This window comes from Notolepis coatsorum (assembly GCF_963971535.1).
Source record: "Notolepis coatsorum genome assembly, chromosome: 1".
Taxonomy (NCBI): domain Eukaryota; kingdom Metazoa; phylum Chordata; class Actinopteri; order Aulopiformes; family Paralepididae; genus Notolepis; species Notolepis coatsorum.
Genome location: NC_140165.1, coordinates 30,083,171 through 30,111,130, shown reverse-complemented (window position 1 = coordinate 30,111,130; position 27,960 = coordinate 30,083,171).

The window sequence follows — 27,960 nt, the reverse complement described above, 5'->3', positions numbered from 1 at the left end:
ACTTCTTCAGTACTGGCGGGGTGTGAAGTCATGTCTGGTTCCCACTGGTCCCCACCGTGAACTCGGTCAGTTACATTAGAGCCCGTAGGGGCCTCTATGGTCGGGGTAGTCTGGGCGTTGGGGTTAGACATACTTTTACTTTCTAGTTTTACCGCGTTTACTGTTAGTAGAAGACTAGGTTGTTGACTGACAGCGTAAGCCTCTAAGTACTGAGGGAGCCGTCGTTCGCGCTGCGGGCGTTGGTTAGGAGGATCGTTTCGTGGAGTGTTCATCATAGGCCATTTCAATATTAATAACACTATATTAATATTACACTAATTACCCATCCGGCTCGAAGGACCAATTGTAACTGAGGGGTACAATTCCCTGACTGTATTACTAGATATGATACTTACTACCACTACCTTTGTACTTAATATTCGGCCACCCAGTACACGGCATAAATATATTATCATGAACACTCTCACGTAGATGAAACGGATCCAACACAAATGTACGAATTAGAAACAGGTCTTTATTTTCTACACAGCGATGGTGTGTAGAATAAGCACTTAATCACTTCATTACATTTATGAATTGAAATAGTATGCACTTTTATGGCAAAGAGTATTCGTCGGTATATCAATAGAGAATGTCCAATCTCTGAAGGCGCAGGTGGTAAATATACGACCTGGAATAGTTAAGGAATAACAGCAATGATACTTTAATGATTATAAGACTGGATACACTAGAGGGGGTTAATCCGGTCGCTTGTAAGCCGACAGGAGTAGGAGGGGGGGGGGGGGGTAGAATCCGGCTGCCTCGTCCGGCCAAGGGTATCCCAGGTGAACCCACTGTAGTGCCGTTCAATGCGCCGGCGATCCTTGGACCACAGATGAAAGCAGGTGGACTCTTTGTGGGCCGGCTCTCTCCGGTCCACGGGGGAGAGACGTGAAGCGACCTCGTCTTGCAGAGCGTCTCCTCACCTTGCGTCCTCTCCAGGGGGGGGGGTTCCAACACACGGCAGTGTCGGGGGTCTTTATCCATGGAATAATCAAAGTATCCAAAGCATAATCCGTGCCTGGGAAGGCGGGCTGTCGTCGGTAGAATAATCCGGTATACAGGTCCACTCGCTCGTCGGCTCTGGGGCTCCTCGGGTGCAGCTTCACATAGGGTCAACCACCCTGGGTAAGCAGCCAGTTCTCTGCCCGAAACGATGGGGTACTGACCACGGTAGTATTCTCACCGCACGAAGCACTATATATTAACAGACTATTATTAGCTTAATAGACTACGTCCAACTCGACGATATAGTGCCAAATATGACTATTCAAATATTAATATACACGATGTCTCAATACCGATGGTAGGCGAACTTGGCTTTACTCCCACACGTGGCATCGCGGGGAGGCTTTACGTCTGTGACTCTATTGGAGGGTAAGAAACTGGACTGAAAAGAAAGTCCTACTTTAGTAGCGCAGTATATATACGCACTATGAACAAATAGTCCCATTAGTGGTGCGGTAGCCAAATTCCTACGCGGAACTAGGACTTGTTCGTACATGTCGAGCGGTACGTTTGAACTGGGTCTGAGGGGGTATGGCAGCCTGGCACCAAGGTCTCGACCAATAGTAGAATGGAGACTATTATGGGATGTTCAGTAGGCTAGAATGGATATTCAATGCATATTGTACAAGGAATATACAAGGGATATCAGGGAATATTAGAGAATATACAAATACAATTAAATATATATATATATAAATAAATATATATATTCGGTTTAATCTGGCCCTTCACAACAATCAGTATTATTATTATCATTATCAGTATTATTATTATTATTATTATTATTATTATTATTATTATTATTATTATTATTATTATTATTATTATTATTATTATTATTATTATTATTATTATTATTATTATTATTATTATTATTATTATTATTATTATTATTATTATTATTATTATTATTATTATTATTTCTATTGAACAAGAGAGTATAGCCAGGACCAGTGGTGAGTCATATTGAGTTTTACTGTTGTTTATCAGAGTTGTTTCAGTGAGTTATCGTCCTGTGTAACTTGCTATAGGCCTTTGACTGCTATTGTTCCCCTCCATAGCCTGCCCTTCCAGCGTCAGTAAGCGGCCGTTGTTGTAGCTCAAACTGGAGAACATGTCACCACCTCGGTCATCATCACAGCTGTATACCCCCCCCCCCCCCCAAGTGACAACATGGTGTCACATACAAAGGTCTGATGACCATATAGAATATATCTGGAGCGGGCTGTATGTGAACACCAGCCCGTCCAGTCAGGTGCCTTAGCACGGGTCCCGGTAGGCAAGTAATAAACAAAGGCGTTTTCAAATGGCAAATGATGTTTATTTGAGTGGGGATTTAAACCCATAACACACACAAAGGGAAAAAGGGTAAGGGGAGAACAAACAAGGTAAGTATAAATAAACAAACTAAATCAGCGTCCACAGACACTAACCAACCAGCCAGAGGTTGGTACTGGGAACCACCCAGCAAAACGTACCAAAGGTACAAATCCACACAAAGTGGCAATGGCATACAGTCTACAAATACATAATATACAGTTCCACTTAAATGGAACAATGGCAAAATGGCAGTAGAGTATCACTCCACGCTCAGTGGAAAAGAGAATACTCACTCAAGTAGAGGCCAACAATATATATATATATTAACACACAGTACTAGGTCCACACAAAGTGGCAAATAAGCACAGTATCGTTCCACAACAGTGGCAAACAATGGCAACCCCACTCCACTCTGGTCACTGGCAATTGACAGAATGAGGCGCCCTGGATGTGTGTCATCCTCCAGGTTATATCCCACTCATCCCAACTGACTGCCCGCAGGTGCACTCGAGCAGGTGCAATCAGCCCAATCAGTGAGACGAGAAGGGGAGAAAGAAGAAAGGGTTTAGGAGATGACACACATCACACACAAACAAAATAACACATACTACATATACTAACCTGATGTTTACATGGTGTTAAAAATATGGCAATAATGATAATGAACAACCCACGTACGTGACACCTCCCCCATAGAAGCGAACCTATTGGGTGAGCAAAACATTATTACCTATCAACCAACATCAGATTAGTACCCCCAGACCTACCCTCTGGACAAGGCATCGGCCACAATATTATCCACGCCCTTCTTGTGACGTATGACAATATTGTAGCCCTGCACCAGCAGGGCCCAACGCATCAACCTTTGGTTGCTATTGTACATCTGGGCTAAAAACACCAACGGATTGTGGTCTGTGTAAATCAGCACCGGAATGGAGCTGGACCCCACGTACACCTCAAAGTCCCGGAGGGCGAGGAGCATCGCCAGCGTCTCCTTCTCAATGGTGGAATAGTTCAGCTGATGTTATGTTGCTTGAACTTCACAGAGAAGTAAAAAACCGGGTGATGCACGTCGCCCTCTCCCGCCTGCAACAGCACAGCTCCAGCCCCAGCAGCACTCGCGTCGACCTCCAGCTGAAAAGGAGACGCAAAGTCAGGGGCTGCCAGAACAGGTGCATTGCACAAGAGGGATTTAGCAGCCTTGAAGGCGCACTGACATTCTGTGGTCCACACAAACGGCACAATAGGGCTACATAATGAGGTGAGGGGAGCTACCACCACAGAAAAATTCATACAAAAACAACGGTAGTATCCAGCCATTCCCAGGAAGCGATGTAGCTCGCGCCTCGTGGAAGGGGCTGGATATGCAAGGATCGCTCTGACCTTTGCGTCCACCGGGCGGACCTGTCCATGACCCACCTGCTTCCCCAAGTAAGTCACAGTGGCTTTACCAAATTCACATTTAGCGAGGTTCAGGGTCAACGTGCTAAACGTGCAAATACCACCCGTAAGTTAGCAATGTGCTCCGACCCACGTGTCAGAGTACACCACCACATCATCTAAGTACACATTACACTTAGGCACACCCCCCAACACCATGTGCATTAAACGTTGGAAAGGTGGCCGGCGCATTCCTCATCCCGAAGGCCATGACGGTGTACTGCAGAAAATGGTCGGGTGTAACGAACGCCGAAATATCCGAGGCTCGCTCTGTCAGGGGTACCTGCCAGTACCCCTTCAAGAGGTCGAGCTTTGTGATAACTACAGCCGGACCAATACTGTCTATGCAGTCATCCATCCTGGGTAACGGGAACGAGTCAGGCAACGTTACAGCATTCACCTTCCTGTAGTCAGTACAGAAACGGGGAGACCCATCAGCCTTGGGAGCTAAAAGGCAAGGAGAGCTCCAGGGACTACGGCTAGGTTTATCCAGCCCATTCTCCAGCAGGTACAGAGCCTCTTTCCTCATCACCTCCCTCTTCACCACCGGACACCGATATGCGTGTTGTTTAATGGGGTTCGCACTCCCCACATCAATATCGTGCTCCAGGATGGTCGTTCTAGAAGGCACATCAAACAACAAGACTGGATACGATAATAACAGTTGTCCAACATCACTACCCTGTGACTCGGGCAGATACAACAGACGAGCAGAGACGTCACTCATGAACTCCGAGTTAGTCAGTCGCCCCGTCTGCTGACCCTCGGACAACACCTTCAAATCATCATCCGGCAGGGGGTTCACACATGTCAATAAAACAGCTGGAACAGCTTCTGGGCTGCCAGCCTGCCCCTCCTGCGGACTCCCACCAGCTCGGGTGAGATACTTCTTTAACATGTTGATATGACACAACCGTGTCTTCCTGCGCCGCTCGGGCGTACATATCACATAATTAGTGTCTGACACTTTCCTCTCCACTTTATAGGGCCCTGCAAACTGGGCAGAGCGCGATGACCCCGACATCGGAAGTAAGACAAGCACCTCATCGCCCGCCTGGAATCGCCGCCCCACCGCCTTTTTGTCAAACCTCACCTTCATTTCCCCCTGAGCAGAGGCGAGGGCTTCCCTAGCAGAGGAGGACGCACAGTGGAGACGCGCCTTACACCGGGAGACAAAATCAAACACAGTTGATTTAGGAGGAGAACCAGACAACAACTTCTCTTTGAGCATCTTCAATGGACCACGCACACCGTGACCAAATACTAGCTCTGCAGGGCTAAACCCAAGTGACTCCTGTTTAGCATCTCTAATAGCAAACAGTACAAATGGCACACCTTCATCCCAACCACAACCTGTAACAACACAGTACTTTTTTAGCATCGCCTTCAGCGTCTGGTGCCAGCGCCCCCTGTGACTCAGGATGGTATGCACTAGACACTGTGTGATTGATACCCAAAGCCTGCAATGATTGATTAAAGGTTTTAGAGATGAAATTCGTGCCCTGATCACTTTGTACAGTTTTTGGCAAACCAAAAGTAGCAAAGAACTTGTTTAAGGCCTTGGTAACGGCCAGGGCAGTAATTTTCCTCCGAGGTATTGCCTCTGGGAAACGGGTGGCAAGACACATAATGGTTAACATGTATTGGTTTCCTGCTTTTGTCTTAGGCAGGGGACCCACACAGTCAATGATCTCATGCTCAAAAGGTTCCCCCATCGCCGGAATGGGGTGCAGGGGAGCTGGAGGCACCCCTGATTTGGCTTCCCCACTATTTGGCAGGTACTACAAGTACCGCAAAAATTTACCACATCGGTCTTAAGACCGGGCCAAAAAAAATTCTGCAAGATTCTGTCATAAGTTTTAGAAACACCCAAATGACCAGACCACACATGTTCATGTGCTAACATCAAAACGTGATGTCTACACTCTACTGGCAACACAATTTGGTGCACTATATTCCAGTATTCTCCACACTTCAAATCTGTAACACCCGGCCTAGCTACCCAGGTGCGCATCAACACCCCTTTCTCTATTAAAAAGGCGTGTTTACTACCATCAGTAGTGCTGGCGACTGCCGCAAAACAGCTTGATAAGGAGGTATCATTTTGTTGAGCATCGATTAATGCTTGATGAGTCAGTGGTAATGGCACGTCAGCGAATTTGGGAACTACCAGCTTCCTCTGAACGCTACTCACGACCTTCTCCATCTCGCTACTAGATGGCCACCTGTCCACAGCGAGAGCCTCGCCACAGAAAGAGTCACCCAGCGTCACCCCCTGCTCTTGTTTCCTCTCCTGAGCCCTGGTGACAGCACAAACAGGAAAAACATTTGGGTGACTTTTAATCAATGCCTCACATAAAAATTCAGATACTGGGGCGTCCACAACCTCCAGAACAGGGATCACCTTTCCCCCAGCGATATCGTTCCCCATGATGAAGTCAACTCCCTCTACAGGGAAATATGGGCGAACCGCCACGGAAAAGCAACCTGTAATTAGGTCTGATTTCACATGTATTTTATGTAAAGGAGCGGGTGTAAAACCCATTTCAATCCCCCTTACAATGGCACTCGATTTACAGGACGATTTCTCATTTAATGGTAACACATCCGCCAGGATAAATGACTGCGAACCACCCGTATCACGAAGGATTCTCACCTCACGTTGGTCACAGACTTCACCTGACAGAAAATATAAAAGGTTCAAAACAGCTATCTGGTTTCTCCTGCTCAGGGCGTGAGACAGTGCCAACCAACCCCACCCCTTTTGGTTTTTGGGCTGGCCCTTTAGTATCTCGCCGATCGCGCAATGCGTAACAGTCCGCCACCAGATGACCTATTTTATTACAATAATTACATGATACCACATGTCTTTTGTCAGACGGAGGTGAGCGTGGCCGGCACGCTCGCTCGCCATTCCCCCGAGATGGTAACTCACGAGAGGGAAACGAGCCGCCTCTAACATACACAGTATCATTACACACAGAGACATGTTTGTGCGTTAACGCAAATTAATCCGCCAAAACTGCAGCGTCTTGGAGGGTAGACACCTTATGTTCATTCAGATATATGATGGTTCGTTCGGGCATGCAGGTTTTAAACTGTTCGATGAGCACCAACTCGCTCAAGGTTGCTAACTCCTCCACCTTACCCGCCGAGCACCACCGTTCAAAAAGAATCCTCTGCTCACGGGAGAAATCGGTATTGGTCTGAGAAGGGGATTTTCTGAGCGAGCGAAAACGCTGTCTATATGCTTCAGGAACCAACTCATACACATGTAAAACAGCATTTTTCACTCGCTAATAAATCAAACTGTCATCCATGGTTAATGAAGCACACGCATCCTGTGCTTTCCCAGTGAGCTTGCACTGCAACAAAATCGCCCACATCTCTACCGGCCAATGCAGAGCATTTGCTATCCGCTCAAAGGTCGAAAAATAAGCCTCTACTTCCGACTCCCGGAACATGGGAACCAGAGAAACGTGCTGACTGATATTGAAGGGAGCCGGGGAGACTCCAGCCAGAGAGGGGGTAGCACTACCACTACCACTCTCCAACTCCAGTTTCCTTATGGCCAGTTGGAGCTGTCTATCATTCTCCTCCTTTCTATCCAGCCTGTCTCTCTCCTCCTTTCTTTCCTCCCTGTCTCTCTCTTCTTTTCTCTCTTCCCGGTCTCTCTCCTCCCTGCGCATAGCTGCCTTGTCCTCCAGCTAGAGATGGGCTATACGCAGCGTCAAGCTTGCGCTCAACTTACAGCCAGAAGAAGTAGAACCCTGATCTGAATTTGTATGTGACAATGGTCTCATCAGAAAACAAAGTACTAATCGACCACAGGAAAAAAGGTACATAATGTATGTTAGGTTTTAGCCATAAGTAATATATTTGTTTCGTATTGGCAAAAGTCCAAAAGAAACACCGCGACCGGGAGTCGAACCAACAACGAGTGCTCTCACCACTAAACAAACATAGCAATACTATGATTATGATTATTTTAATGTTTAACGGTTATGGTTAAGATATGAAGTTAGGCTTAAAGTGGAAATGAAGCAGTGAGCAATGTGATCCTAGTTTGTTTGTTGTGTACCTTGTGTAAGACAGGGTTCTATAATCAAATGTGAAATCTATCTTATTTGTCTGAAAAATCAAATATAATATCCCTGTTTTCAACATGAGCGCCGCCATTTTGTTGCTGACGTCATGGCTGACGTCATGGAGCTTGTTTGGTGTATACACTGCTGGTTAGTTGCCTATAGTGAATGGGTCAGTCGGTAAATAAAATGTTGCCTACAAAACAACGGGACCGTGGTGGTTCTGTTTGTATTGCTCCTGGCTGTTCAAACTAATTTTACCATGTGAGAGAGAGGAAAGTTGGTTAATTTCCACAAACTACCAGTGAAAAAAACAGTGTTGTTGGCACGTTGGCTCAGGCTGGCTGCACTCAGGCGGCGTGATCAGCCTGTTGGACAGGGAAGGAGGATCTGCAGCGAACACTTCATTGCCTCGGATTATGTTGTTGGGGGTGGAAGGTTTGTCCAGAAGACCACTAATCAGCTGAAGCCTGATGCGGTTCCCTCGGTCTTCGACAGACAGACCGGCGTTAGCTCTCGGGAGCGATCGCTAGCTAGTTGGCACCAGCCGGGGACCGGCGTTAGCAACCGGGAGCGTCGCGGAGCATTCAGCCTGCTGGCTACCTAGATCCACTTCAACCAGCCGAGCGTCGGGAGCTCCAGCAGCTTGTCGATGTGCTAATAGCCTGGAGCCAGCTACCGTTAGCTTGCCGAGGCTATTAGCACACCGACAAGCTGTGTAGCCAGCTACCGTTAGCTTGCAGAGGCTCCAGCACACCGACAAGCTGTGTAGCCAGCTACCGTTAGCTTGCAGAGGTTCCAGCACACCGACAAGCTATGTAGCCAGCTACCGTTAGCTTGCCGAGGTTCCAGCACACCGACAAGCTGTGTAGCCAGCAGGCTGAATGCTCCGCGACGCTGGTTGAAGTGGATCTAGGTAGCCAGCAGGCTGAATGCTCCGCGACGCTCCCGGTTGCTAACGCCGGTCCCCGGCTGGTGCTAACTAGCTAGCGATCGCTCCCGAGAGCTAACTCCGGTCCCCGGCTGGTGCCAACTAGCTAGCGATCGCTCCCGAGAGCTAACGCCGGTCTGTCTGTCGAAGACCGAGGGAACCGCATCAGGCTTCAGCTGATTAGTGGTCTTCTGGACAAACCTTCCACCCCCAACAACATAATCCGAGGCAATGAAGTGTTCGCTGCAGATCCTCCTTCCCTGTCCAACAGGCTGGTCGCGCCGCCTGAGTGCAGCCAGCCTGAGCCAACGTGCCAACAACACTGTTTTTTTCACTGGTAGTTTGTGGAAATTAACCAACTTTCCTCTCTCTCACATGGTAAAATTAGTTTGAACAGCCAGGAGCAATACAAACAGAACCACCGCGGTCCCGTTGTTTTGTAGGCAACATTTTATTTACTGACTGACCCATTCACTATAGGCAGCTAACCAGCAGTGTATACACCAAACAAGCTTCATGACGTCAGCAACAAAATGGCCGCGCCCATAATGCTAAATGCTTCAGAAATGCACACAACAAATCGTTTTTTCTTAGAAACTGCTTATTTTTATAACGTGATTTCTTCTGTGGCTTATCTAAATACTAATGTGATGCTATGAATATGTATTTATCGCACTGCTTCATTTCCACTTTAAGGTTAGGGTTCATGAGAATATGTGAGAATGCTGTTCATTGACTACAGCTCAGTGACTGAACTCCACCCTGTGACAGTGGATCCTGTGAGTGAACTTCACCCTGTGTCAGTGGGTCCTGTGACTGAACTCCATCTTGTGTCAGTGGGTCCTGTGACTGAACTCCATCTTGTGTCACTTGGTCCTGTGACTGAACTCCATCTTGTGTCAGTGGGTCCTGTGACTGAACTCCATCTTGTGTCAGTGGGTCCTGTGACTGAACTCCATCTTGTGTCAGTGGGTCCTGTGACTGAACTCCATCTTGTGTCACTTGGTCCTGTGACTGAACTCCATCTTGTGTCAGTGGGTCCTGTGACTGAACTCTAACTTGTGTCAGTGGGTCCTGTGACTGAACTCCATATTGTGACAGTGGTCCTGTGACTGAACTCCATCTTGTGTCAGTGGGTCCTGTGACTGAACTCCATCTTGTGTCAGAGGGTCCTGTGACTGAACTCCCTCTTGTGTCAGTGGGTCCTGTGACTGAACTCCATCTTGTGTCAGTGGTTCCTGGGTCTGAACTCCATCTTGTGTCAGTGGGTCCTGTGACTGAACTCCATCTTGTGTCAGTTGGTCCTGGGACTGAACTCCATCTTGTGTCAGTGGGTCCTGTGACTGAACTCCATCTTGTGTCAGTTGGTCCTGGGACTGAACTCCATCTTGTGTCAGTGGGTCCTGTGACTGAACTCCATCTTGTGTCAGTGGGTCCTTGGTCTGAACTCCATCTTGTGTCAGTGGGTCCTGTGAGTGAACTCCATCTTGTATCAGTGGGTTGTGGTTGTGGGAGATAAGACTCCCTTCCCCTCTCTCTCTTTGATGATCAAAGTTTGATCTATCTATGTCCCCAAAGATGTCACATTCCTTTGACCCCCACCTTTTCCAGTTTTGTATAAAGATGTTCCAAGATCCAGTGGGGGGTCTCTCTTCCCTGGTGTCCTAGCTAACCACCTTGTGGAGAGTCATCCAGCCTAACTCTTACTATTTTGTATTGATACTTTCATTGAGTTAATCAATCGTATTAATCAGGTCTATTTGGACTGAGTAAGTTATTACTAGCTTCGGCTATATTCCACCACAGGGTGGGACTGAACTCCTGGGGATGTTCAGAATGGCTCTCTAGACACTGAAGAACTCTCCTCTGAGGGAGTATCACCGCCTGGAAGATGGAAAAGCACCTCACAGGATCACAATGAGTATATCACTGGGGGTGAACTACCTGACCTGCAGAACATCTACAGCAGACGGTGCATGACTAAGGTTAAGAGAATCATAAAGTATCCCAGTCTCAGCAAAGGACTCTTCTCTCAGCTGAGGTCAGGCAAACATACCACAGCTTTAAACATCCCCTCCAGATAGATTTTAAACCCTTCAAAATCTTCTATATTGATTAAAGATTTGTATAAATATGTGGTTTACCACCTAAATCTTTCAATAAACTACTGAAAATGGATTAGCGGCATCTCTACACCTCATTGAGAAACCAAGGATCTATGAATATCATAGCTGTCGGATGAAAACCTTGTGTCTCCTTTGCGTAAACTCTTTAGGGATTGAGAAAAACAACCTAGTTTTCAGATTGACATACATTTTTGATGTTCTACATTGGATTTTGAATGGGTTTTGTTGTCCTGTGACTGAACTCCACCCTGTGTCAGTGGGTCCTGTGACTGAACTCCACCCTGTGTCAGTGGGTCCTGTGACTGAACTCCATCTTGTGTCAGTTGGTCCTGTGACTGAACTCCATCTTATGTCAGTTGGTCCTGTGACTGAACTCCATCTTGTGTCAGTTGGTCCTGTGACTGAACTCCATCTTGTGACAGTGGTCCTGTGACTGAACTCTGTTTTTTCTGCACAAACAACAACCTGTAGTCAAAGTCACAAACATATTGAGCTGGAAATAAAGCACCATACAGAAAAGGAAACTCTCCTCTTTCTTCCCTACATTACTGTATGACGGATTGCTACATTATGTTGATCCACCACAATAGAACACATTAAATAGCTTACATAAGTCTAACCAGCTAGCACTAACGTTAGCTTTTTTGTTTTGCTCACGCCAACTTATGAGGCTGTAACTGAGTAGCAAGACTAAACAAAAAAGACTAAATCGAAACTAAACAAAAAAGACTAAAACGAAAATGCTCAGACCTGTAGTTGACTAAATCTTGACTAAACGAAAAATAGATAAAGGTGACTAAATATTATGAAAACAAAAAAGAGCATTTGAGACATGACTAAGACTAAAACTAAACTTAAAAATAGCTGATGAAATTAACACTGAGTCAAAGTCACAAAGAACAACCTGTAGTCAAAGTCACAAACAAACAACAACCTGTATTCAAAGTCACAAACAACAACCTGTAGTCAAAGTCAAGAACAACAACCTGTAGTCAAAGTCACAAACAACAACCTGTAGTCAAAGTCACAAACAACAACCTGTAGTCAAAGTCAAGAACAACAACCTGTAGTCAAAGTCACAAACAACAACCTGTAGTCAAAGTCACAAACAACAACCTGTAGTCAAAGTCAAGAACAACAACTTGTAGTCAAAGTCACAAACAACAACCTGTAGTCAAAGTCACAAACAACAACCTGTAGTCAAAGTCAAGAACAACAACCTGTAGTCAAAGTCACAAACAACAACCTGTAGTCAAAGTCACAAACAACAACCTGTAGTCAAAGTCACAAACAACAACCTGTAGTCAATGTTACAAACAACAACCTGTAGTCAAAGTCATGCCTCCCAGAGGAGTTTAGCATTAAAGCGATTAACATGTTTTTTAGTGGAGGGGACATTTAAGGCCAACACAGAGGGGCCCAAGATAAGCTCCTCCCCCCCAAAGCCATACAGATGCTAAATGAGGACTATGGAAAGGAGACGCACAGAACAGTCTTCTTTCCATATCGATTTCCTTATTTGTATACACATTTACGTGAATACGCCCTGTAACCGCACGCACGCACGCACGCACGCACGCACGCACGCACGCACGCACGCACGCACGCACGCACGCACGCACGCACGCACGCACGCACGCACGCACGCACGCACGCACGCACGCACACACACACACACACACACACACACACACACACACACACACACACACACACACACACACACACACACACACACACACACACACACACACACACACACACACACACACACACACACACACACACACACACACACACACACACACACACACACACACACACACACACACACACACACACACACACACTGTGGCGCAGGAGGTAGAGCAGTCATCTGGTAATCTGAAGGTTCCTGGTTCGATTCCCGCTCCTCCCAGACAGCGTGTCGATGTGTCCTTGAGAAAGACACTTAAACCCCCTAACTGCTCCCGATGAGTAGGTTGGCACCTGGCATGGTCATCTCCGCCAGTCGGCGTGTGAATGTCTGAGTGAATGGGTAAATGAGAGGCATAAGTTGTAAAGCGCTTTGGATTATATAAACGCAGTTCATTTAGTAGAGTCTCAGGGGCCAGAGGAAGGGCTTCACTGCCGGTATATACTGTGTATGTGACGAATACATGTTGACTTTAACCCTTTCACTGCGACAATACAGAATGTTAACCCTTTCACTACCACACTACCACAGGGTTAACCCGTTCACTCCGACAATACAGAAGGTTAACCCTTTCACTACCATACTACATACGGTTAACCCTCTCACTACCACACTACAGAAGGTTAACCCTTGCACTGCCACACTACATAAGGTTAACCCTTTCACTACCGCAATACAGACGGCTAATAATCTGTAGTGGTAGTGCAAGGGTAAACCTTATGTAGTGTAGTAGTGAAAGGGGTAATAACAATCAAGTTGGGGGAAAACACGATATCCTGACCTGAACTCCGTCCCCGTTCCAACCCGACATTCATGTCCGCCCTGGTAAGTAAGAGATGCGATTCAGGAGAATGTTGATTTCGGAGTATATAAAAGAGGGGGTTATTGGGAAACAGCTAGATGATATGATGCCAGGCGCTGCACGCGAATGATTTAACTACATTAGACAGACATCGTATTACTGTATGTCTGCTCCAATACACTCCTGTTCCCCATAGCCCAGAAAATGTGATGTGAAAAGGGAGAGCTTTATTGTGCCACGAAGCGGCGTTGGTGGTATATATATATATAATTATTTTTTTCAATATGCTGTGAAATTCACAAAGTTGTTGATCCTATAAGAGGCCTCCTGTTCTCCCACTATTATGGGCTGGCTGTATGTTATGGTGGTGATGCAAATACCGTGGTAATCCAATTTCACTCTCGCAAGGAATCTTGTGCCTATGCAAACAGGCTATGAAAAGCCGAATAGCTACTCAGATGTCAACTTCCATTAATTCACTTGTAGAGGTTACCGTGAAGCTAAGCTATTCTGAGGGGAAAGAAAGTCCTTCTACAAGTGCTTTCTTCTGCTTGTATAGAGGAGCCTGATAACGGATCTGACACAGCTCTTTCAACAGCTTTCTTCAAGATGAGAAGCACGTTCAGTCACAGACTCATCCCCCCCCCCGACCACTCAACTAACCGCCTCGGCCAGTCCCTCATACCAGCGGCCATCAGGCTCCACAACAGTGGGCAGGGACCGCTGCCAGGCATCCAACTACTAGGAACTTCTATCACTGAGCGTGTCTGACTCCCACCTAAACGGACAATGTATAACGTATGAAGTATATCACAGCATACATACCTTATGCATACTGTCTTCACCTTATGTACTGTATACTTCATCAGAGCATAATATTTAGCATTTTTTAGATTATATATATATTAGATTAGACTATTTATATATTGTAACTATATTTATTGTAAGGCAAATATAACTGAGAGGGCATACATACTCTCATCTTGCGCCTTGACCTATTTACACTGCCTACTTGCCCATGCTCAGAGTTAATTATATTGTTTACACTGCCTATTTAAATGTTTTACTTCTCCACTGTACTATAATTGTATTCTGTAGCATGTCTTCTACTACCTGTACCTCCCCTCCCCCCTCCCTCGCTGCTATAATGCCTGAATGTCCCCAAGGGGATCAATAAAGCAATACCGTATCTTATCTTATCATAATGTTTCTGTCAACATGATAGAGTGATGACGCTTGTTTTCAGAATTTAAAAGCACCTATACATTTTGGGTAAAGAAATTAGAAAATAAATCCATAATCTGAACAAATGCTTCAATCTTGTCGGGAGAGGATGCATCTAAAACGGCCTTGCGCCTCGTCGGCGGGCTGGACCTCTTCACTGTGGTTCTCTTTATCTTCTCTATCTAGTCCCGCTCGTGGGTCACTAGCGCTATTTTCTGTCCGATAAAATAATCCCATCTGCTCCGTGTGAGATTGTGTGTCATGCAAGGACATAATATTGTTGTGTAGCCCTGTGCAGTTGAACATTTGAATGAATAGGGCGTTCAGACTATGGCCGACAAATCGATAGGAAGTCATTTTAAGCAGAAATGTCATTTTAAGTATTATGTGACATGCTCTATAAAAATCAGTCAGATGTCGCAATGGCACATTTCTAGATAAACGTGGATTTAAGATAAGATAAGTTATTCCTTTATTGACCCCCTTGGGGAAATTCAGGCATCATAGCAGCATGGGGAGGGGAGGTACAGGTAGTAGAATACATGGTACAGGTCACAGAATGATAGTACAGTAGATAAGTACAAATACAAATATAATAAAAAGGCAGTGCAACAATATAATTAACTCTGGACATGTGCATATGGGCAACAATGTGCGAGATGAGGGTATGTATGCCCTCATAATTTCTGTTAACATAGATTTTTGATCATTTGAGTTTTGTTTGATTTAAAATCTTAAATCTTGGGTTTCAAAATATCAAACTCTTTATCAGATTCAGATGAGTAAAATGTTTAAGCTTGTAAAGGCATGATGACAAACTAGCAGCGAACACTTTGTAACACAACGTCTAGCTGAGATTATGAAAAAGGTTTAGCGCTATTGTGCCGCCCATGGATGCACGACGAGGACTCAGAGTTCTTTAATTACAGATGGCTATTTATTGATGCAAATTCTTGAAACAGGCTAGCTGGAGCTAGTTAGTATCATAGCATCAGGTTCATCACCACCGTATAACTACAATGCAGGAAATAATAACAGTCAATATTCATACAATTCAGTCAATAGAATTACAAAAACAAAACGAAAAGTGTGAATAAGCTCTACTAACCACTTTGGCCTGCTTGCAGCTCAATGGGAGGGGGTTATCTTCAAAACTCTAACATTTTAGTCTTTTAGCTTTGACAAATAAAGTGCATAAATCTGCTGCACTGTCTTCTCCTACATGTCTGGGCACGTTCTGCCAGATCTGCTCAAACTACGGCAAGTCAGACCGTGAGACAGGACGTGATACGTCACATGAGAAAAAATGAAATATAAAAATAAACATGCGCCCTCTATAGGCGACAGCTGCATTTACACTCCCACCAATCACATAACGTGTGATTTTCAACATAACCATTTAAAACATCAGGAACCCTTTAAACATTGGGAACCCTTTAAACAAACCAAATACACAAAAACAAAAAAAGGTTTCAATGAGCCTTTACTCTGCTTCCAGTAATAGTACCGTTTTGTGTATGGCTCTCTCTAAATAATGTGGCTGAGATATGCGTGCACCTTTGTTGTCTAGTGTTGTGTCACTGACTAACAGCTTAACTCTTCTGACCCTATTGTCAGCAGCAAACTTCCACTGATTTCTTGGCAAGTTCTCATCTTGCTGGTATTTCTCCTGTCCATGGTCCATTTTCTTCTGTGTTGCAGATTAAGCGGGTACTCCTTTCTCCACCTATTCCAGAACTCATTTGACAGGAACTGAACTCTCTTCCATCTTTTCTGTTTTCTCTCCTTGTTGATGAGAATGGCTCTCTCCTTGTTGAGAAGGGCTCTCTCCTTGTTGAGAAGGTCTCTCTCCTTGTTGAGAAGGTATCTCTCCTTGTTGAGAAGGGCTCTCTCCTTGTTGAGGTCTCTCTCCTTGTTGAGGTCTCTCTCCTTGTTGAGAAGGTCTCTCTCCTTGTTGAGGTCTCTCTCCTTGTTGAGAAGGGCTCTCTCCTTGTTGAGGTATCTCTCCTTGTTGAGAAGGTATCTCTCCTTGTTGAGAGGGTCTCTCTCCTTGTTGAGAAGGGCTCTCTCCTTGTTGAGAAGGGCTCTCTCCTTGCTCATTCTCATCTTCATTCTTCACACCGTTTGCTGTAGCAGTGCATGGCTCTTGTCCAGTCAGAATGACAGGCTCTTCCTGTTCCTCTCGCTCACTCTCCACCCCAGGCTCTGAGTCTACACTCCCCTGAGGTCTAGAGACTGTCTTTACCCCAAGCTCTGAGTCTACACTCCCCTGAGGTCTAGAGACTGTCTTTACCCCAGGCTCTGAGTCTACACTCCCCTGAGGTCTAGAGACTGTCTTTACCCCAAGCTCTGAGTCTACACTCCCCTGAGGTCTAGAGACTGTCTTTACCCCAGGCTCTGAGTCTACACTTCCCTGAGGTCTAGAGACTGTCTTTACCCCAGGCTCTGAGTCTACACTCCCCTGAGGTCTAGAGACTGTCTTTACCCCAGGCTCTGAGTCTACACTCTCCTTAGGTCTAGAGACTGTCTTTACCCCAGGCTCTGAGTCTACACTCCCCTGAGGTCTAGAGACTGTCTTTACACCAGGCTCTGAGTCTACACTCTCCTTAGGTCTAGAGACTGTCTTTACCCCAGGCTCTGAGTCTACACTCTCCTGAGGTCTAGAGACTACCGGATTGGGGTTGGGTTGATACACTGGAGGCGCAAGAGGACGCAGTTCTTCTTGTGGGGTGAGAGCTAGCGAATGTGCTGAAGGATAGTGTAGAAGAGGTAACCACAGATGATCTTCTCCATCATCATTATGAACGCTTTCAGTGTAAACCTTTAGCTTTGCCTTAGCTGCGTTGAGTTTCTTGAGTTCCTCTAACCGTTCCACTTCTCTCTTTTTCTCTTCTAGCTTTGTTTTTCTATCAGCACTTTCCATGATGAATAGAACTCTTTTCTTGGCGTTCTCTGCGTTTTTCTTGGTGTTCTCTGCGTCGTTCTTGGCATTCTCTGCGTCGTTTTCAGCCGACAGCCTTTCATCTTCCTGCTCCAGTCTTCGGATTTCTCTTTCTTGCTCATTCTGGTCTTTCATTATTTTTAGTACCTCTGTAGTTGCGGCTGCTTCCGCTGCAGCTTGTCTTGCGTTGTGTGACACTGAGATTTCAGAACCACCGTTGTTGAGGAACTGCTGAGCCCTTTTATTAGCAGTCCTGGTTCTCATCTTGTTGTTGAGGAACTGCTGAGCCTTTTTATTAGCAGTCCTGGTGAGCGATTGGCATGTATCATTCCTTCTACGGGTTTCTGAGTCTGGATGATCGGGATGTAAAGAGTCTCTCATTTTTAGATAAATACCATCAATCTCAATTTGGGCTGAATTTATTCTGGCCATGATATCCATTAGGTCAGAGTCGTCCTTATACTTGATGGATTTTTTCAGTCTATTTATGTTGTGCTTCCACCTCTCATATGCCCTTTTGAAGTTCACTTTTAGATCCATCACCTTATCGTCTACAAGCGCCTGTCCCTTTTCAGAATGTGTCAGAGTGCTTTCACTTTTCCTAGGCTGTGTAGAATCTGCCTTAGTCAGAGGAGGCAAGTCTGATGTGGTAAATACGACTGGCTCACTATCGTCTAGCTTGTCTGTCTCAATCTGAGATTCAGTTTGCTCTATCTCACCCCTTTGTGACATGTTTACTGTGTAGTAAATAAATCAATTATGTATTCATTAAATATGTATGAACCATATCTATGGAATAAGAACTATGAACTGTAAATAGAGGGGTAGGCTAATTCAGTCTAAGAAATGTGTAAGCCTAATAATGAAAAGTGTCAACAAATGTCTTAAGTATTCAAAAATAAAATGCTTAATTTAGTTGAACATTGTAGGCTAATTCAAATCTACACCTTTCTTCAATGTGAAATACAAATCATGAAAAATTTAAATAAACCATAGACCTAGGTTTATATTATAGTAGCTTACTATACTGGGATATAACTAATAAAATGTGTAGGCTAATATGAAATTCAAAAACGAAATGAAAAAGTAAGCCTAGTAGGCTATTATGAAAATGCAAGTATCAAGTTCGAATATACCCTTTGTGATTTGCCTTTTCTAAATTAACCTTATAAAGCTAGACTTCATTAATGAATATCAACCTATTCTTAAATGGCCAAAAATATTAAACTGTAAACAACCTTATATACAGTCTCAAGAATGTGCGCACTTGCAATGCAATTGTAGCCTACAACAATACTTCTCTCTGAAAAGTCAATACCTGAGACGTGTAGTCAGTCAACTTGGTAAATGGCATTTGCCTATGCAGTTCAACTTCAATGTAGGGAAACGTCTGCTGCTTCTTTAAGATGGATGCTGTGAAATCTTACTGATACGTGGAAAAGTTCAGTGGCAGAGTCCTGTACACGCGCCAACCTCGAGCTGTCTTCTTCCACGAGCTCGCTTGTTTAGCCGTGTGCACACTGCTGCAACTCCTTCCCAGCACAAAAGTTCCCCAGACATGATGATACATCTTCGACTACAGAAATCCTCTACCCGACGTCCTCATAGCCAACGCGATTCATTTCTCACTTCACAGTCCAGTGTTCTACTGTGCCGCCCATGGATGCACGACGAGGACTCCGAGTTCTTTAATTACAGATGGCTATTTATTGATGCAAATTCTTGAAACAGGCTAGCTGGAGCTAGTTAGCATCATAGCATCAGGTTCATCACCACCGTAGAACTACAATGCAGGAAATAATAACAGTCAATATTCATACAATTCAGTCAATAGAATTACAAAAACAAAACGAAAAGTGTGAATAAGCTCTACTAACAACTTTGGCCTGCTTGCAGCTCAATGGGAGGGGGTTATCTTCAAAACTCTAACATTTTAGTCTTTTAGCTTTGACAAATAAAGTGCATAAATCTGCTGCACTGTCTTCTCCTACATGTCTGGGCACGTTCTGCCAGATCTGCTCAAACTACGGCAAGTCAGCGTGAGACAGGACGTGATACGTCACATGAGAAAAAATTTAATATAAAAATAAACATGCGCCCTCTATAGGCGACAGCTGCATTTACAGCTATACAAGGCAGGGATGGGTTTTCATCTGCTTTCAAATAAACAACGGATATTTAGATCTTATCATCACCAAATTCAGATGAATACTTTTCTGACGCTTGTAAATGCATGATGTCAAGTGGAGAACGGAGCAATTTAACAACCGCATCACTGGGCTGTTTCTCCCCTCCTCCACTACAGGTGTCCCTGAAACAAAACCACAGATGCATTTTTTTCCATTTCAACCTTTAATTTAAAATCTTAAGCATCTGAGGTTTCCCTCATTTACAGAAATGACTTGTACAAAATGTAAACAGTACATAATACAAACAATATTCACAGAAATGTATACAAACAATATTCACAGAAATGTAAACACCAGAGTAAAAATAAAAAACGTTTCAAAATAATTTAAAAATATCAGCTAAAACAGTTACAGGTGGTCTGAAATCATATGTTTAAATATTCCAAGGGAAGGGAGAACCTCCATCTTCAGAGAGAGTTAAAGGACATTCCATGAGTTAGAGGCATCAAAGGAAAAAGCTGACTCCCTAGTCAGAACAAACTTGAGGAACCCTAAGAACCATCCAGTCAATCGATCGAGTTGAATAGGTTCCAATATTCCAATCTAACAGTGACAAGATATAAACAGGTTGTTAACCAATAAGGGCTTTAAAAGTAAATAAATACCAGTGTTTGTTGCCCCTTTCTGTAAGAGAAGGCCAACCCACCCTATCATAGAGGACACAATGGTGAGTATCATATCGGTCACCAGTAATAAATCTAAGAGCTGAGTGATAGGCAGAATCCAGAGGTTTAAGAGTTGATAGTGATACAACAATTCTTTTTCTACTAAAGAGGGAAAATCACAAGTTTGTAACACAGCAGGGTCATTACAATAGACTGAGTAACACAGCAGGTAATTACAATAGACTAAAGTAACACAGCAGGGTCATTACAATAGACTGGGTAACACAGCAGGGCAGTGGCAGCTGCTGCTGACCAACATTTTTGGTGAAGCAACCACCCAATTAATATTTTTAAAACATCCATTACTGTCTGTATATGTTAGGGATTGTAATGCGACCCCAATTGCACGACACAGACAGGTATTCAAAGTTAGCCAAAAACAAGGGCATAATTTATTTACAAACAAAAGCGGCACTGTCCCTTTAAGGGAGAACAAAAATACACGTGAAAACGTCTAGAGTCCATGAATGAAAATGAAGGTTCTGAGTCTGGTCCTGCTCAGACTCACCAGAACACTTGCCGACGGGCAACACAGCAAACAGGGGTCCATGAAAACAGGAGTGAGAACATAGGCATCCTCCCGTGGAAGCATAGAGAGCGATGACGATGCCTCACACCACAGAACACTGCCGACGGACAACTCAGCAAACAGGACTCACGAAAAAGGAGTGAGAACATAGGAATCCTCCCGTGGAAGAATAGAGAGCGATGACGTGTCTCACACCAGGAACGAGGCCCACGGAGAGAGAGAGTAGGGCAGTGGATGGCACGACGTCTCACCCCAGAGACGCAGCGGTAGATGGTAGCAAAGTTGAATGGCACGACATCTGAAGTGGGAACATAGGGATCCTCCCGTGGAAGTCTAGAGAGCAGAGACGATGACCCACTCCAGGAAACGGCGATAGTTGGTAGTGTACAGAGACGATCTGGCAAGGAGTGGAAGGTAACCAGCTGTATTAATAGTCTCCCGAGGAGCTAATTACCAACCACTCACAGGTGCGTGAAGTAGAAAAGCGACACGCCCCCTCGTTGGGCAGCATGCAGTCCTTCCCAGCCCTCACAGTATATGTGTAAAGAAATAACAAATCATTAAGCAAATAAACCAAGTATATTATGTCAATGACCTTTTATTCAAAAGACATGACTGACATAACAATTTATGTTAGGACTTACTTGGACTTCTGACAGCAGTGGATTATCTGACAGGGAGGAGGGCAGAGGGAGGGTCTGCTGCTTCTGTCTGACAGGGAGGAGGGCAGATGGAGGGTCTGCTGGTCTGTCTGACAGGGAGGAGGGCAGAGGGAGGGTCTGCTGCTTCTGTCTGACAGGGAGGAGGGCAGATGGAGGGTCTGCTGGTCTGTCTGACAGGGAGGAGGGCAGAGGGAGGGTCTGCTGCTTCTGTCTGACAGGGAGGAGGGCAGATGGAGGGTCTGCTGGTCTGTCTGACAGGGAGGAGGGCAGATGGAGGGTCTGCTGGTCTGTCTGACAGGGAGGAGGGCAGAGGGAGGGTCTGCTGCTTCTGTCTGACAGGGAGGAGGGCAGATGGAGGGTCTGCTGGTCTGTCTGACAGGGAGGAGGGCAGAGGGAGGGTCTGCTGCTTCTGTCTGACAGGGAGGAGGGCAGATGGAGGGTCTGCTGGTCTGTCTGACAGGGAGGAAGGCAGAGGGAGGGTCTGCTGCTTCTGTCTGACAGGGAGGAGGGCAGATGGAGGGTCTGCTGGTCTGTCTGACAGGGAGGAGGGCAGATGGAGGGTCTGCTGGTCTGTCTGACAGGGAGGAGGGCAGAGGGAGGGTCTGCTGCTTCTGTCTGACAGGGAGGAGGGCAGATGGAGGGTCTGCTGGTCTGTCTGACAGGGAGGAGGGCAGAGGGAGGGTCTGCTGCTTCTGTCTGACAGGGAGGAGGGCAGATGGAGGGTCTGCTGGTCTGTCTGACAGGGAGGAGGGCAGAGGGAGGGTCTGCTGGTCTGTTTGACAGGGAGGAGGGCAGAGGGAGGGTCTGCTGGTCTGTCTGACAGGGAGGAGGGCAGAGGGAGGGTCTGCTGCTTCTGTCTGACAGGCAGGAGGGCAGAGGGGGGGTCTGCTGGTCTGTCTGACAGGGAGAAGGGCAGAGGGAGGGTCCGCTGGTCTGCTGTCTGACAGGGAGGAGGGCAGAGGGAGGGTCTGCTGCTTCTGTCTGACAGGGAGGAGGGCAGAGGGAGGGTCTGCTGGTCTGTCTGACAGGGAGGAGGGCAGAGGGAGGGTCTGCTGGTCTTCTGCTGCTTCTGTGCTGCAAATGGAGACATACAACACGTCGATTAGTTAAAGTGAACAAATATCCCAGTTTGAATATTTGAAGCATAATAAAATGACTAGTCCTTACTGTGCTGCAGTACTGATGACCAGTCTTATTTACTACAAAATGCAAAATAAAGAAAGATATCATCAATACAGTAATAAAGGAAAGCTAGTCTCAACTGACCTGGAACACACATATAGGAAAATGTTTGGTCCGTAAACTTGTTTCAGCTTACTGTACTCAAAGGTAATTGTAGTTATATGTAATAACTGCAATGCATTTGAAATAGTCATACTTATCAACAAATACAAAATCAGAATAACATACAAGCAATTATAATAAATCTTCCGCTCACCTTGTAAATTAATTCTATCCTCCTGTTTTTCTTGGTGAAGTGGTCAATCACTCTGTCATACCAGCAAGGAAAAGTGACTATAGCTTGAGCGAAAGTGCAGATCGACTTGGGATTGGTCTATCCGTGTTCAGGAGACTTAGGAGTATACAAGTATATGGATCATGTCTCCAGCACCCCCACAGCCGTAGCTACAAACACTTAAGTCTCTCATCCACATTCATGCATTTTCTCCCCCCGCTCATGAGTTCAATGTAACCAGAAGTGCAGTGGTCTATAGGAAAGGCTGAACTGGTGTTCTCTGAATGGTTAGACGGGTGTCAATCATTTGCAGGCCGAGAAGGCACAGGGATCGCAGCATTGCGCATCATTTGAAAGACTAGGTGAAGCACTGTTTCACTGGGTGGACCTTAAAACGCGTCATGAACCATAACTGTCCAATCAACGACGTATCTTAACAGAAATGACTTACATTGACTTACTGTCGTTAGTGAAGCCGAACACTCCTCTGTGTCACCTGAGGTGCTGTTTTGCACGATACCCACACATTTTTAACAGTGACCTTTTTTGTAAATAGTAATTCCAATGAAACGTTGGCATTTAAAAAATATGTTTTATGTGATATGTGTTGTCTTATAGAAACCTCCGCTGCAGCAATATCATTACAATAGACAGAGTAACACAGGAGGGTCATTACAATAGACTCAACAATAATGTTTGCTCAATAATGTTAACTGCAGGACACACACACACACACACACACACACACACACACACACACACACACACACACACACACACACACACACACACACACACACACACACACACACACACACACACACACACACACACACACACACACACACACACACACCTACACCTACACACACGCACGCACGCACGCACACACACACACCAACCCCTCGTCTTCTACTTTAGTTAGCCTAATCAATACAACCAATGGACAATAAATAGTAAGACAGTTGAACACCAATATTATGAGGGGTAGCCCTGATGAGCAATGGATTTGACTGATCAGCCCACAATCTGACTCAGATCTGACAGCCTTGACACTGATACCAGCCATTGAGAATAAAATACTCACATCCCTCCTACAACTTAAAATTGGGTAATGCACTCAATTTAGTTTCTAAAGGGGTTTACCTGACGGATGTTGTGTCTCATGAACAGGTAATGAAATCATTTTCGGCGAATTATTCATTAGGCTATAGATGGCATTACTGTCGTCAAGGGACAGGAAGAAATGCATGAGCAATAACAATGATTTCAGACTATGATATGGCTCAATAGTCACAGTGTGCTGATAGTCATAAGAAACCAGGACTGCCAGTCCCCTAAGCCTAACCTGTTACGAGTGCAGGTAAGCAAATGCGAGTCCAATTGTGGAGGAAATAATGAGAGGCAGAGAATGGGTTGCTCTTTCTTCGAGGTGTCTTTTAATATAAGAACACTGAGCAAAAGGGATACCAGGAAAGACGCAGAGCGTCAACTGAGAGAAAGGTAGTTTACCCCAGGATAAATATACAGCGAGAAGGTCAGCACTTTCTCCAGCTCCTTCCACACGCACGACAATCTGAAGCCTCGACAAAGACAGAGGGAAACAACAAGTGAATATATAGTCAAACATTCCAAGGCATCAATCAATGACAGGTAATTGACAGCTTGTGACAGCAACCAGTGGTGACAGTTCAATCAGTGACACATCAGGAATAGGGCGTGGCCAACAATGTGTGCAGATACCAACCACCAGGTGAAATAACTCCAGAATGAGAGTTGGGTTCCTAAATCAAGAACCCAGAACGTTACACTAACCTAGTGTAACTGCCAGTCCCCTAACCCTAACCGTAATCAGGATGTTGATTTAAGGCGAGACGAATAGGGCAATTGTTTTGGATGGTCGATTTAGATTTTCTTTTTTTATATTTATAAGACAGGGGACCTTTAACATGTCTTATTTCAAACTAGTGGGAATAAAATATCGAAAACACACAATTAGTTGTTTATTTTACTTATTTTTGTCTGATTGTGTCCATAAATCACAATTACAATACAGAGCGTTGAGGGCGTTTCCCCAAAATGCAGTTGTATGCGTTTTTCTTACACATAAGAGATTACATTATAAATGTCCCTAGCACATATACACTACTTTCCACATTTCTTCCTATATATCCTGCTTCTTTTTACATCATTCATAGCCTGATTTATAGTACATTTATACAAAAAAACATGTCGAAAATTTCTTTTTTATGACTGTAGACAGTATTTCCTGATTTATGGGATGATAAAAAGACATAGCCACAATCCCTTCTGTAAAAAGTTAATTGTGTCATGTGTCAACATAATGAAACAAATATTCTGAATCTGGCATCATCCAATGTTGGTGATTCTGTTCCTGACGATAGATGCAAATTAGTACATATTTAATTAGGTAATGCCTATTTTGCATATATAAACATAACATCTCAGAAAACGTGCAATAAATGTTGTCTTAGTTGTTATGTACATAACACACTGGGACAGTTTCATAGTGATATCTATTCAAATACTTTTTTTTCCTATTCACCTAGGCTGTCTCGCCTTAACAAAATGGCCGCCAACAACAACAATGTGTGGCACTCTGTCTGAGATCGCAACGGTCCGATACGCCACCTGGTGGTATGCGGCCGATGTTGCACTTACTTTCTGAAGGAAGCTTGACTCTGTGCGTCAGTGAATGTCTTCCGGGCGGAGTTATCTTGTAATGTGGATCAAGATACACACTCGATTGCATTGAATCGCCTTCGGGACGCCAGAATCATTATGCTTTTGGGGCTTATGGCATGGGCCAAATGGACATACGATCTAGCAGATGGCAATCAAATAATTGGAATATCCTTTTTGCAGTCTCATCGGCCACAGGTAAGAGCAATATAATGTTAATTTCAGCTTGATTGTCCATTGCCATCAGAGCCATCGCTCTGATCAACGTATGCTGTTGTACTAACGAATTGTTAGGGTTTGAAACCGACCTCAACAGCACGGCACAGACAGGTAGTTCAGAGTTAGCCAAACACTAGGGCGTATTTATTACAGAATCAAAAAGAGCCAAATAACAAATCTGAATCAACAAGAAAGGAGAATGCCTTCGGCAGAGTTGTCTGCGGCTCTGCAGATCCTCCCGGTGTTAGAGGTGGGGAATCGGCTCTGCAGATACTCCCAGATCCAACTCGGAGTGGAAACGGAGAGAGAGAGAGATCAACAACAGTCCAACAGTACACAGAGGCAGTGCAGTTCAGTCCTCCCTTAGCTGAGTCCAGTATGAAATACAAGTGACTTGATCTTCGGTGTAAACTACACACAAGTTAGCTGAGTCCAGTACAAAACAAAACGGTAATTCTTCAGTGTTATCCAAACACACAATTTAGCTGAGTCCAGTACAAAACAAAACGGTACTTCTTCAGTGTTATCCAAACACACAATTTAGCTGAGTCCAGTACAAAACAAAAACGGTACTTCTTCAGTGTTATCCAAACACACAAAAACAGATAATCCAAAAAGGTTTGTTTCCAAAACTCACCAAAGTGCAAACGCGTAAAGCGGGCAACGAGGCGCAGCTCCAAACGGATGATCAAGATATTCACCAGCGGCGATCCAAAGATGTCCTGGAGGGAAAGTAGACAAGGCACAACAACGGGGGGAAGACAGGCAGTAGCAGTAGTAATCAAAACGACCCGACAACGATTGAAAGAAGGTCAGAGTATATGAAGCCTCTGGAGCGCTAATCACAAACTACGACAGGTGCGTGATGGAATTGGTAATCGATCCTGAAGCGTGTGGCGGGGAATGCACCAATCAACACAGTACCTTGAAGAAGCGTGTGGCGGGGAACGAACCAATCCTCACAGTATTGACAATCAATTAATCATAAACGACCCCCCCCCCCTTTCCTGCATGCATGATGGAACATAATATACCGATCATATGCATATGAATTTTTTATTGTAGCGTGTATAGGGACGAAATGCCAATGGATTAAGTATAATATGCGTTGTGGCCTATTACTAGCATTCCAGGAATGATCCTAGACCACTCTAAAACTATACTTATATTCACCACGGTATAAAACGACAATGTATGGATGGAAAAAATATTCCTTTTGCACATCTTGAACGATAGATACCTGATGTCAAATGGGCCTTAGTATTGCATATATAGCTATAATATTTAAATAGTTATAGCCCTGCAAACAAGGTGAGCGACTCCCACAATTTACAGTGATGGTGTCAGCTGCTAAGGATGAGGCTATTGCGTGGCAGTCAATGTGTTAACCACAAAAGCCGCAGGGAGGCGGCAGCGCAATGTCCTCGGAAAGTGTTTGTTTTCTCTGTGTGTAGGAAATTGTATTCACTGTGCAACTTTTTATAGCATAATTATGCTCCGAATCCCTGGTGACAATACATAGGATAATGTGAAAAAAAAATTAATAAAGAAATAACCTTCTTACTGTCTGTACAATTATGTACCGTATTACTATGCTACAATACGTATACTACTATCATGCTAATGCGTATACTACTATGCAGTATGCACTGAGAGTATAACACTGTTCGACACTATGGCAAACAATGCCACTGACCCTTAGCTGCCAGAGTTGTAGCCTTCCTGCTGACTTGATATGTAAGTCTCTTTGGATGAAAGCGTCATCTAAATGACTACATATAAATGTAAGGGTTAGCAAATCACAACAGAGAAAAGTATGTTTAAACTACAAGAAATACATGTAGTTCGACCAACATAAGACATTGGAACAGGAGTGTCCAGACACCGTCTTGCTCCTATTAAATGTTGTATCGTTTTACTCAGAC